At 35.5% G+C, this 13,088-nt stretch overlaps 1 pseudogene; it reads left to right on the top strand.

Moving 5' to 3' along the window:
- Window positions 1-7,509: 7,509 nt before the first annotated feature.
- Window positions 7,510-8,250, top strand: LOC145540766 (NADH dehydrogenase [ubiquinone] flavoprotein 2, mitochondrial pseudogene; annotated as a pseudogene).
- Window positions 8,251-13,088: the final 4,838 nt, after the last annotated feature.

The raw sequence follows: 13,088 nt of genomic DNA, 5'->3' as shown, positions 1-13,088 counted from the left end.
AAAAGGTAAAAAAATGAAAAATTAACAAAACACTAACAAAAAAAAACTCAGAGGAAACAGAGGAATTGATGTAACTAGAAAACAAACAAACAAAAACTATCTCAGATAATGTGACTTATTATATTTATGAAACAAACTCAGAAAACTATATACATATATAAACTACATACCCCCATATATATATGTATATGTATATGTGTTTCTGCATAGTTGTTTAGTTGTATCTGACTTTTTGTGACCCCCATGGACTATAGCCTGAGAGAGTCCTCTGTTCATGGGGTTTCCCAGGCAAGAATACAGGCGTGGGTTGCCATTTCCTCCTCCAGGGGGTCATGACAACCCAGGGATCGAACTCATGTGTCTTGTGTTTCCAGCACTGTCAGGCAAACTCTTTTACAACTGAGCTACCGGGGAACCCTGTATATGTGTATGCGTATTTACCTTACATTTCAGTATGTAGTGTATAAAAGAGTCCTGAGAATGTTTCCTATGCAATGGGTGCCTTTTTACGCTCTTAGTCAAATATTTGATTAAACATTTTTAAAAATTTTAATGAAGCCCAATTTATAAATTGTTTCTTTGATAAGCAATTCTTTTGGTGTCAAACTGAATACAATTTAGCATATTTTAAGTTATGAAGATATGCCCCTATGTTTTATGTTAGATGACTAATTCCTTTATCTTTTGCATTTAGGTCTGAGTTCCAACTCAAGTTGGTTGGTGAGTGTTGTAATTCAGGGTAGGGGCAAGGTTAATTTTTTTTCAATCAACATTCAGTTGCTCCAGCATAATTTCTTAAAAACAAACAAACAAACAAATCTGTGATATTTCTATAATAAATTAAAGAATATTTTACTTGAGGGTGTTTATTTTTGAAACTTTATTCTTTAAGATTGTTGTAGTCTTTCACAAAAAAATAGAATATACTGATTAATTATAGTGTTGCAATGATTCTTAAAATCTGGTAGCATATATTCTGCAGCATGAGAGATTAATCACATGATTTTTTTTTTTTTAAAGCAAGAAATAAAACGTTCTTGCCTTTAGGTTCAATTGGCAGCTCAAGAGATATAAGGATCTTTGAGGCCTTGAAAATCATGACTTCCTAAAAAAAAGAAATGAAAATAAAACAAGAGAAACTCAGGTTACTGATACACTGGTCCTATCTTACAGATGTTGCAAGTTAGGGGACATTCTGAGAAAGGCAGCACTGGACCTGTCTAATCTGGGGTGCTCGTCAGACACCATCTCCTTCCATAGTTCTTGACTACAGAGTCAGGTTTAAGGCAATTAAAAATGTGTTTAAACATCTTGTTGTGCAATTGTACATGACTGCATTCTCTGAGCTGGCAAGGACAGCTATGGCCCATCTCTCTCTAGGCCCCAAACAATTTTTATATTGCTTATTGTTTACTGTCAGTTTTCCTATATCAAACGGTCAACAGTGATTGTTACATCTGAAATTTTCTTTCTCTTTTCTCTATATCTTATCATCAGAAACATGGTGGGAATATGAGGGTATCTGGGCTTTCTAAAGGTGAGCAAGCCAGATTTTAGAAGCTTATTCCCTATAGTTGGCTTTCAAGTCTGATATTGTTTTTCCTCCATCTTTCTCTTTTTTCTTTCTTCTTTTCTTCATTTCATTTACAATATTCTAGGTGAAATTTATATCCTACAAAACATATACTTACTTATTCTCTGCTCATAACTGTTTCTATTTTGAGTTAGTGGCAATCTTTTTTCTTTGCTTCTATAATCTAAGAGAACATTTGCTCAGACACCTAGAAATATTTATTTCTTAAATACAAATTTGCTTAACCTAATAATATAATGTTATACTTCCCTTTCTTTTGAGGAAAAATAACCCAGTTAGATTTCATGGCTACAGGATATTTCTACTCTCTTTCTTATACATACTCTATGCTACACAGAGATAATCTTTATGCTGAGGATATGAAACAGGGATATTTGCTTCATGTGAAATTGTTCTCACTTTTATAGTCACTCACCATACTTTGACCACTCTGTCTAAGGAAAGAATGAGAAATATGGACAAAATTCTTTACATAAGAGTGCTCACTAAAGTAATGTTTACAATGATTTACAAGGATAAATAAATGAAAATAAATAAATGCTAAAAGAAATGTTTAAGTGCATTATGATATATCCATGATAGCATATTTTGCAATTGTTAAAACCATTTTAAAAGACTTTTTTGGAGAGTGTTTTTAAGAATGTGGGGAAATTAAATTATTGATAAAAATAAAGAGACATAGATATAAATGGGGAGTAAATAAAGGCTAAGGGAAATAGATACAAAATATAAGATTTATTTGCCATGTTGAGGGTAAGATGAGGTAAAGCTACAGTCATTGAGTCATATTAGCATTCCCAATTATTCTTATCCAGGGCTTTGGTTAAATATGATCTTCACAATAGTTTTTCTGTGATCATCCCTTTAAAAACTGCAACCTCAACCCCTCTTCATATTCCAGCACTCTCATCTCCCTTGGTGTTTTTCCACTTTTGTCATTAGCTGTCACATATATTCTGTTAATTTTTTCTTATTCATTTTTGCCCCATAGGCATGTATCTCTCATGAGGGCAAGGATTTGGGTTCACTTTGCTTCCTGCTTTATCTCCTGCTACACATTATTGCCAGGTTCTTTGTAGACTGTTAATAAAATTTTGTTGAATGAACTGATAAATAAGCCAATGGATATGCTTTTGTTTTTCCCTTTTTTGAATTTATACTTTGAATAATCTTCCAATTATCATTCTATTATTAAAGTCAGAAAAAAAAAATAAGGTGTTCTCCATTACTATGGCAGTATCTTACCCTTGCTTTTCCTGCAGTTACTAATGATAAAGATTTTGTCGTACCATAAGAAAGAAGTACTCCATTTTTTTTCTAGTGCCAGAATAAAAGGAAATCTAGAAGAAAAGTATTTTCCTCAACAAACTGTGGAAAATTCTTAGAGATGGGAATACCAGAGCACTTTACCTGTCTCCTGCAAAACCTGTATGAAGCAACAGTTAGAAATGGACATGGAACAGCAGACTGGTTCCAAATTGAGAAAGGAGTACATCGAGGTTGTATATTGTCACCTTGTTTATTTAACTTACATGCAGAGAACATCATGACAAATGCCCAGCTGGATGAAGCACAAGCTGTAATCAACATTGCCAGGAGAAATATCAATAACCTCAGATATGCAGATGGCACCACATTTATGGCAGAAAGTGAAGAGAAACTAAAGAGCCTCTTGATGAAGGTGAAAGGGGGGAATGAAAAACCGGGCTTAAAGCTCAACATTCAAAACACTAAGATCATGACATCCTGTCCCATTGCTTCATGGAATATAGATGGGGAAACAATGAAAATAGTGACAGTCTTTGTTTTCCTGGGCTCCAAAGTCACTGCAGATGGAGACTGCAGCCATGAAATTAGAAGACACTTGCTCCTTGGAAGAAAAGCAATGACAATCCTAGACAGCATATTAAACAGTAGGGATACTACTTTGCCTACCAATGTCTGTCTAGTCAAAGCTATGGTTTTTCTAGTAGTCATGTATGGATGTGAGAACTAGACAATAAAAAAGATGGAAGAACTGAAGAACAGATGCCTTCAAACTGTGGTTTTGGAGAAGAATCTTGAGAGTACTTTGGACTGCAAGGAGATCAAACCAGTCAATTCTAAAAGAAATTAACTCTGAATATTCTTTGGAAGTACTGATGGTGAAGCTCCAGTACTTTGGTCACCTGGTGTGAAGAGCCAACTCTTTGGAAATGACCCCAGTGCTGGGAAAGATTGAAGGCAGGAAGAGAAGTGGATGACAGGGTTTGAGATAGTTGGATGGCATCAGTGACTTGATGGAAATGAATTTAAGCAAAATCTGGGAATTGGTGATGGACAGGTAAGCCTGGCATGCTGCAGTCCATGGGGTAGGACGGGATTGAGAGACTGAACAACAACAACAACATTTTATAAATACCCAAATAAAAGGCATGAGCAATATTACTTTTTCAAATATCCAAATTAAGCAAAGACATAAGTAAAGTTAAACAGGGTTTGGTTTTATGGTGAATTATTCAATATGATCTCTAGAATTGCATTATGTCACCATTCATGATCCATCTATATACTGTGTATTCCCTTTCTATCAGGAAATTAAAACTGTATTTGTTTTTCTTTGTCAAAATTAAAAATGGTCAGCTATTCCTTGGGAATTATACAAGGAAAATCTAATTAAGAAACATTGAAAATAGAAAACTCAAGCTAATCTGTAGTGGTGAAAAGTGGCCGATGATCAAAGAGATACGAAGGTGATGGAAATATTACATACTTTGATTGTTGTGTCAATATATAGAATATATATTTGTCAAACTGTTACTGAACTTCAGCATCTGGTCACTGCTTCTGAATAGAAATGCAGAGACAGAGCTCTGGGTGAAGTTGAAAAGAGTAGCTTTTATTGATTTGCCAGGCAAAAGGGACCAAAGTGGGCTATTGCCCTCGAAACTGTGTGGTCTGCTCTGGAGGGGCTTATGAGGAGTCTTACAATGTGCAAAGAGCATGGCGTGATCAGCTCATGAACATTTTTCTGATTGGTTGGTGATGAGTCAGCATCATCAACCTTCTGGTTCCAACCAGTCTGAGTTCTACGTGCTTGTGGGCAGCATATAGTTAATTTTTTCCCTATGATGGAAGTTTCAATATTTGCAAAACAGCTCAAAAAATGTGACTCAAAGTTTTATCTATAGCCCTCAAGGAAGAACTCAAAAGTTTTTGATTTTGTTTAATGGCTAAAGTATTATTATTTTGTCTTGCTTGACTGTTTTCCTCTGCATTTTCTCACTGTTATGATTAGATTTATTCTTTGACTAAAATTTTAATACAGACCAAAGACAAGTGGAGGACATGGGAGGGGGTCTGTTCTGGGAAGACCTCATAGGGTCCTGCTTGGTTAAAAACTCTATAATTATATGCATAAGATAGGTGGGTAAATTTTATGTATATTATATTTTAATATACCGATAATGTTAGAAGAAGACTTTAGAAAAATTAGTGAGGTTAGGAAAGAACTATAATTTATTTCAAACATCCTTGTCCTCAACTTCATTCCTATTTAAAAGCCATCAGTGTCTCCAGACTCACAATATTCTCTCCACTTGGCCTCATGCCAGAGTAATACAGTCCATTACGCACCTACACAAATCCTCTATTTTAGAGGGCCAACTCTTTTACTCTCCCTGACACACCTTTCTCATTATGAACTTCCCTCTTCTTGACCTTTCTTAACCTCAGCCTATAACCCTCTGCTCTTAGCAGAGAAATTCCCATATCTAAAATCTCCCTTTGTTCAACAAAACTCCCTAGGACCATCAAAGAGGGATTTTTCTTATAATCTTAACTGTTAGATTTTATCTCCTCTATATTTATATATCTATACAGAGTGACTTTTCATGTATACCTCATTATCCCAACTGGACTTTAACCTTCCTTATCTCAGGTATCCAGTTTTACAGCTATTCAATTCTCTACTCTGTTTTACATTTGGTAGGCGTTCACTCATTATGTGTTGATTGATAGCCTACATGCTATAAACAGCTTTATACTGCATGGAAATAAAAGATGTCAAAGAGCCAAAGACGTATTGTTTGTAGTTTTGCAGATGGGCAAGGTGGATAACTATAATTAGGAACAAAAGAGAAACATAATGAATCAGTTTGATAGCAAATAATAGCACAAGAAGATTAGTAGGCTTTCCTTTTCTCATATGGTCCAATGAAATAATATAAATGAAGAACGATGGAGAAAGAGATAAAAATATTGTACTTACAGTTGCCTTCAGTTTCATCATATTAATTTAGAAACCCTGCCAACTATGCTCCACAGGAGACAGAAAATGATGGATGTGGCAAATTACTGCTTCCTCTAGCAATGCAGGGATATTTCTTGAACTAATTCTTATCAATGGACAAAGGAGGATGGGCAAATCAATGTTACTGAAGTGAAACATTTCCAATTTAATCATATCAGGTAAAATCACAAAATTGAAGCCAATTATTTACAAAATGCATTTTATAACCTTCAAGAATTTGACTGAAAAAAAAGTTTCAACAGACTAGTAAGGTATATACATTAGTGGATGTAAGCCATAAAAAATAATATATGTAGAAACTACATTATTTGGAGTGGTCTTTATTCTCCACATATATACACACATATATATGTATGTATGTGGAATTTTGCACTGTATAATTGTCAGTGAGTATGTTTTGAATACCTAGTGTTTGTCAGATATGGTGTGAGGTCTTGTGGTAGAGTTTTGAATAAAAACAGCTCCATCCCTCAGATAAATTTAGTTGGTAATTGAAACAAATAAATGAGAAATTTTAATAGATGGGAGTGGGTCCAAAGTTGCAAGGAAGCAGACAGAAGAAGCTGGAGTATTAAGTAGAGTGCTTTGGAAGTCACCCCAAAGTAGATGATATATGAACAGTATCCCTAATAGAAAGTAAGGCAAAAGATAACAGGACAAGCTTGAAAGAGGGAACAGAATAAGGTCATAAGATATATTTGTTTAAGACATATTTGTAAGTCTTTATGATTCCCACTGAAAACTGAGCTAAGCTAGTCTTGGTCACTCAAAGTTATTAGTCCTCTGATGTAATTATTGATAGTCTTTGATTCAAAGAGTAAGGTGAAGGCTATTTCTCTTCTCATTCAACCTTATTTTTAGGTAGTGTATTAAAATGAGTATACCTCTTGGTCCACATTTTGCTACATATAAAGTCATTTATTATTATCATACACAATACGGGCTATTTTTGGAAGCTCAGTTTGGTGCAGTTCAACTCATTTTTTCCTTCATTCAGTGACAAGTGCTTGCATGAAACATTTACTCCAACTCAGATTCATCAGAATTCTAATGGCAGAATCAGTCAATTTTCTAAATGAATCAGGTTCAGCATTTTCTACTAAATGAAGTGTACATGATGAAATGGAATTTTATAGCTAAGGTGTTGATCCTTGGTTAGTAAAATTTACACAGAAAAATTTATCCAAATTTTCAGCCAGTTTTTTCTCTTAAACACATCATTTCACTAAAGAAAATTTAATTCAACTAGATTATGTAAACTTTGTATCCTCTTGTGCAAATTTAATGATCTATAAAGCATTTTCCATTGATGTCTCGAGAAGGAGGATTGTTGAATAGGATACTTCATGTTTTAATTAACTGCCGTTGGATTTAAAATTATCTTACACACACATATATTCTAGTGTCTACACAAAAGTACATTACATGAACTCATAGATGACAACTCCTTAATAACATAAAGTTTCTTGCCCTCAAGATGGATCACAGGTCAAATAGATATACTCATCATGACACAATTGCTGACTTGACTACAGTTCAATCATAACACTGAGAAATAAAATATTAAAATCTGACGGAAGAAGAAACTGAAAATAGAAAAGACTTCATGGCAGTTTGGCCCACCATGTTCTTCTCACCAGTGCTCTAGGCCCGCATGGCTGCCTCACTGCTGACTGGGGAAGACATATAAGGAATCTGCCTAAGACAGCTGTGCAGAATGGAGCTGGAGGAGCCTTATCTGTGAACAGAGATATTCCTGAGAATAACCCAGATACTCCATTTGATTTCATACCGGAAAACTGTAAGAAGAGGCCACTGCAAAAAACTACCCAAAAGGGCATAAAACAGCTGCTCTGCTTCTAGACCTGAATTTTGCCCAAAATTAGAATGGATGGCTGCCCATCTCTATGAACAAGGTTGCAGAGATTTTAAAGGTACCTCCAATGAGACTATATGAAGTAGCAACTTTTTATACAATGTATAATCGAAAGCCAGTTGAAAAGTGTCACATTCAAATTTATACTACTACACCTTGCATGCTTCAAAACTCTGACTGCATACTGGAAGCCATTTAGAAAAAACTTGGAATAATGTTGGAGAGAATACACTTGAGAAACTTTTCACTCTTATAGAAGTGGAATGTTTAGGGCCCTGTGTAAACACATCAATGGTTCAAATAAATGACAACTGCTATGAGGATCTGACACCTAAGTATACTGAAGAAATTATTGATGAACTCAAGTCTGGTAAACTCCCCCAAACTGGGCCAAGGAGTGGAGCTTCTCATGTGAGCCAGTCGGAGGTCTTACCTCTTTGACTGAACCAGCTAAAAGGACCTAGATTTGGTGTGAAAGTAGGACTTTAATTTATATTCAATCATAAATATGTCACTGGAGAAATGAAATATTAATCTCCTATCTACCTAAATTTTTTATATTATTTGTTTGTTTTTATCTGTTTATACCTCGCTTGTAACTTAGCAACTTACAGCTGCAAGTACCATGTAAGAACTTCAGAGCATCATTTTAAAGTCTTCTGCTATCTTGGTTTACTATGAACACATTATTTCATAATCTAGTTAACAGTTATTTCAACATTATCCATTTTCAACTGTCCCTTCACTTTTATCAGTAACATTAAGGTACTGTGAAATAAAAATTCTGTCAAATTTTAAAGAAAAAGAGGAAAGATTTCATAAAAGGAAGTGAAAATAAAAGTCACTCAGTCATGTCTGATTCTTTGCCACCCTATGGACTATGCAGCCTATGGAATTTTCTAGGCCAGAATACTGGAGTGGGTAGCCTTTCCCTTCTCCAGGGAGATCTTTCCAATCCAGGGATCGAACCCAGGTTTCCTGCACTGCAGGCAGATTCTTTACCAGCTGAGCCACAAAGGAAGCCCAAAAGTGACACTGAATTGATCATTGCTTGAAAGGAGTATTTCAACAAAGAGAAAAAGAAAATTTCTTTTGAATAAAGCAAAAACTGCTAGGGTCTTAAATTACCACAGTGGTAGCAGGAGTTAGGAATCATTCATAACAGTTTTCTTTTTCCCTTTAGCTAACTGAGGTATAATTGACAGATAAAGGTGTTTACATTTAAAGTATACTACATTCTGATTTGATATAAATATGCATTGTGAAATATTTACCACAATTAAGATAATTAGCACATTTGTTATTACCTTTCTGTGTGTGTGAGAACCTTTGTGGTCTACTTGCCTAGCAAATTTCAAGAGTACCATGCAATGTAATTAATTATAGTCATCATGTACATTTGATCCTCAGATCTTACTCATTACGCACAAAAGTTTGTATGTTTTAACCAATATCTCCCCATTTCTTCCACCTGCTGTCTCTGGCAACCACATTCTACTCTCTGGTTCTATGAATTTTCTTTAGAGTCCACATATAAATGAACATATTTTTGGTATTTGTTTGTGTCTCTATGTCTAGTTTATTTAGCATAATGCCTTCCATTTTTATCCATGCTATCACAAATAGCAGGATTTCCTGCTTTTTTATAGCTGAATAAAATTCTATTGTTAGAATATTCTGAATAATATTCTCTTCTATGTACCATATTTTATTTAACCTTGAACACTTAAGTTGTTTCCCTACTTTGAGTATCATGAATGATGCTGTGATGAAAAATGACAGAAGATATCTCCTTGAGATGCTGATTGTGATTTTTTTCCTTTGAATACATGTTCAGTAATGCATTGCTGGATCACATGGTTGTTCTATTTTTAATTTTTTGAAGAATCTCTGTACTGTTTTCCACAGTGGCTGTAGCAATTTATATTCCCACCAACATCATACAAGTGTTCCCTTTTCTACATGTTCTCAACGACATTCATCATAACAGTTTTCAAGGGCATAAAATAAACAGACATACAATTACATCTTAATACAATCCATAGATTTAAAAAAAGACAGTGACATGCCACTTTCTTGTGACTTAAACCGTGGAATTTGTCAACTTTGACCAACTTGATCAAATAACATACAAGAGTATTTGCAGCACAGGGTAGACAAGTCTTGTTGGGGTTTGCTTGCTCTCTATGGCTTGACCTGACCAGTCTCAGTTTTGGGCCAATGTTGTTGCCCAGCTTGCAAATTTCATGAAACCAACAGAAGTTAGAGGTAGACATATATTTGGAACAACATAGATTCCAACCACGAAAATAAAATTCAGTTTATTTTTTTATTGATTATATCCTTTCTATTGAATTAAAAACTTATCTCACAAAATAGCCTTTGAGGAACATATTTGAGTCAGTTCTAATGAAGTGGATGAACCTAGAGCCTATTATACAGAGTAAAGTAAGTCAGAAAAACAAATATTGTATATTAATGCATACATATGGAAATTCCAAAGATGGTACTGATGATCCTATGTACAGGGCAGCAAAGGAGAAACAGACTTAAAGAATGGACTTTTGAATTCAGTGAGAGGAAAGGGTGGGGTAATTTGAAAGAATAGCATTGAAACATATATAATACTACATGTCAGTGAGAGTTTAATGTATCAAGCGGGGCACCCAAATCTGGTGCTCTGTGACAACCTAGAGGGATAGGGTGGGGAGTGAGGTGGAAGTGGGCTTCAGGATGAAGGGGACACATGCATGGCAAAAACCATCACAATATTGTAAAGTAATTATCCTCCAATTAAAATAAATAAATTAAAAAATGGCCTTTGACTATTTAATCCTTAGGTGATCCATATGATCCCCATTTATAAGCAAGAGTATCGGGAGTGGTGAGGACAGACATCAGCTAGACAATAGTTTGCAGGGAAGATCAGAAATGTTTGTCATTTCTCTGGTGGGAACAGGTCATGCTGGAGATCAAAGGACAGGAGAGTTAATGAAATTAATACATTCCTTTTTTTTTTTTTTTAACCTTTCTATAAACCACATTCTTCTGACATGAATTTAAAAAAACTCCACAATAGTGATGTCTCGGCTTCCCTTTTGTATGAACAAGTGACCTTAGCCCTTCCTATAAGCACATTCACTGGATAACAATCTGCAGACTCATAAGTAGATACAAGTCCCTAATATGACTCCCCTGATGACCCGATGATATGATAAACAATCCCTCTCACCTCTCAAGGTCTTCCCCTTGTGTGCTTTTTAGAGAAAACCCCTGCAGGGCTTACCAAAATATCCTTTTATTTTTTTTTAATTTGAATTGACCAATCTAGCCTTAGTTTAGGAACCCCAAAGCACTCCTTCCACAGACGCTAATAAAGGCCCTGGCCTTGCTGCTCTCTCCTCCTCCTCGCCTTGACCTCCCTGTTTGGCCCCTTGAGTTATGTCACGTCCTTCCTCCAGGGACCATGAGCAGTAAGCTGCTCTATTTCTATTCTCTTGTGAACTTTTGTTGAACCATGGTGTAGAGTCCCTCCTCCCAGATCTTTGCTTAGCAAATGTTAATTTAACAAAGTCACAACACCCTTAGTACTTTACTGCGTTGTTTTCTTTATTGAAAGATGCATTTACTGAGATAAATAAAAGGTGGCTATAGATTCTGCATTTCAAAATGATATTCCAATTTTTCAAGGTGTTTGAAAATTGCTTTTCAGATTCTAATAGGTAGTTAGGCTATTAACAAATTACCTCTAAATCTCAATGGCCTATCTTTACAAAATTTATTTCATACCCACACTATAAGTTTAATATGGAAGTGGAAAGTGGAAGAGTTAGTCGCTCAATTCTGTCCAACTCTTGTGACCCCATGGAGCTCGCAAGGCTCCTCTGTCCATGGGATTCTCCAGGCGAGAATACTGGAATAGGTTGTCATTTCCTTCTCCAGGGAATCTTCTCCTATCTAGGAATCAAACACAGGTCTCCTACATTGTAGGTGGATTCTTTACCATCTGAGCTATCAGAGAAGCTAATGTGAAGTTTAATATGAGATGGAGATTATTCCACATAAAGTTATAGTAGAGTTTACCATATTGTAACTATACCAGCTGGAACATGTAGTTCCCAGCATCCAGGGAAGAGAGGGCAGAGGTAGTATACCAGCTCTCAAATGTTTATATTCACAGCTCAGTCGCCAGAGTGAATGGACCACTTCCTTCCTAACTGTAATGCATGCATGCTAAGTCGTTTCAGTTGTGTCTGGCTCTTTGCAGCCAGGCTCCTCTGTCTATGGGATTTTCCAGGCAAGAATACTGGAGTGAGTTGCCATGTTCTCCTCCAGGGGATTTTCCTGACCCAGGGATCAAACCTGCATTTCCTGTGGCTCCTGCATTGCAGATGGAATTTTTTTTTTTTTTTTTTTTGCCACTGAGCCATAGGGGAAGCCCTCCAACTGTAATAGAGATGGAAACATATACAGTAGAAGATTGAATATTTCCTGGGCAATGCTATCTGTCATTGAATTTTATGGATAAATTAGAAATTAATGGGAGCAAGACAGCTAATACATTAGCAGAGTGTGCTCCATGCAGGGAATTCATTGTTCAAATTAAAGAATCCAAAGGAGCATCACATACAAAGAGAATGCCTAGAGAATGGCCAGCACTTTTTCAGTTATGGCAGAATTTTGCCCCAGGGAGGGTTGACTGAGAAGAATCTGCAGCTTGCACTGAGATTACACTGGGAAAATCCAATGTCTAGAAGTCAGGGAAAATTTTAAGCTAGCTTCAGAGTTAGGGGTGGGTAGAGTTTAGAGACTCAAGCTTTTGTTGACTTATTCCTACTCTTAGGTAGCGTACTTTGTGACCATCCCCATTTACAGAGCCAAATAGGCCACATATGAGAAGCTTAATGTTTTAAGGGCCTAGCATGGGATTAACTTTGTATTTGGCTTAATTAACTATGTTCTTATTAACTTCTTTAGGGAAATAATTACCCCATTGCACTTTTATTGTTTTTGTTTTTAGCTTAATTTCAATTGTAATACAATATATCAAATATTTAGGTCTTGGAAACCTCAAAAAAATTTTTTCTATGTTCTCAGCAATTGAGTATGAGAATAATGTGGAAATAAATACTCTGGAAGAAAAAATACTTCTATAATTGCTTCTGTGAATGAAAAGGTAAAAAATAATCTTCAAAGAGGTTTTTTCTTTTCTGTGTGTTCATATGTACATATGCATGTCCATACGCATACCTACAAACTGCCCTTTTTAACATGAAATTTCTGAATCTTTCTGTTTTGTTTAAGCTTAATACAGCTGTAAATTGCCT

Source organism: Giraffa tippelskirchi, chromosome 3 (genome assembly GCF_054371585.1).
Source record: "Giraffa tippelskirchi isolate mGirTip1 chromosome 3, T2T-mGirTip1v1.2.pri, whole genome shotgun sequence".
NCBI classification, from domain to species: Eukaryota; Metazoa; Chordata; class Mammalia; order Artiodactyla; family Giraffidae; genus Giraffa; species Giraffa tippelskirchi.
This window is presented reverse-complemented; position numbering and strand designations above follow the sequence as displayed.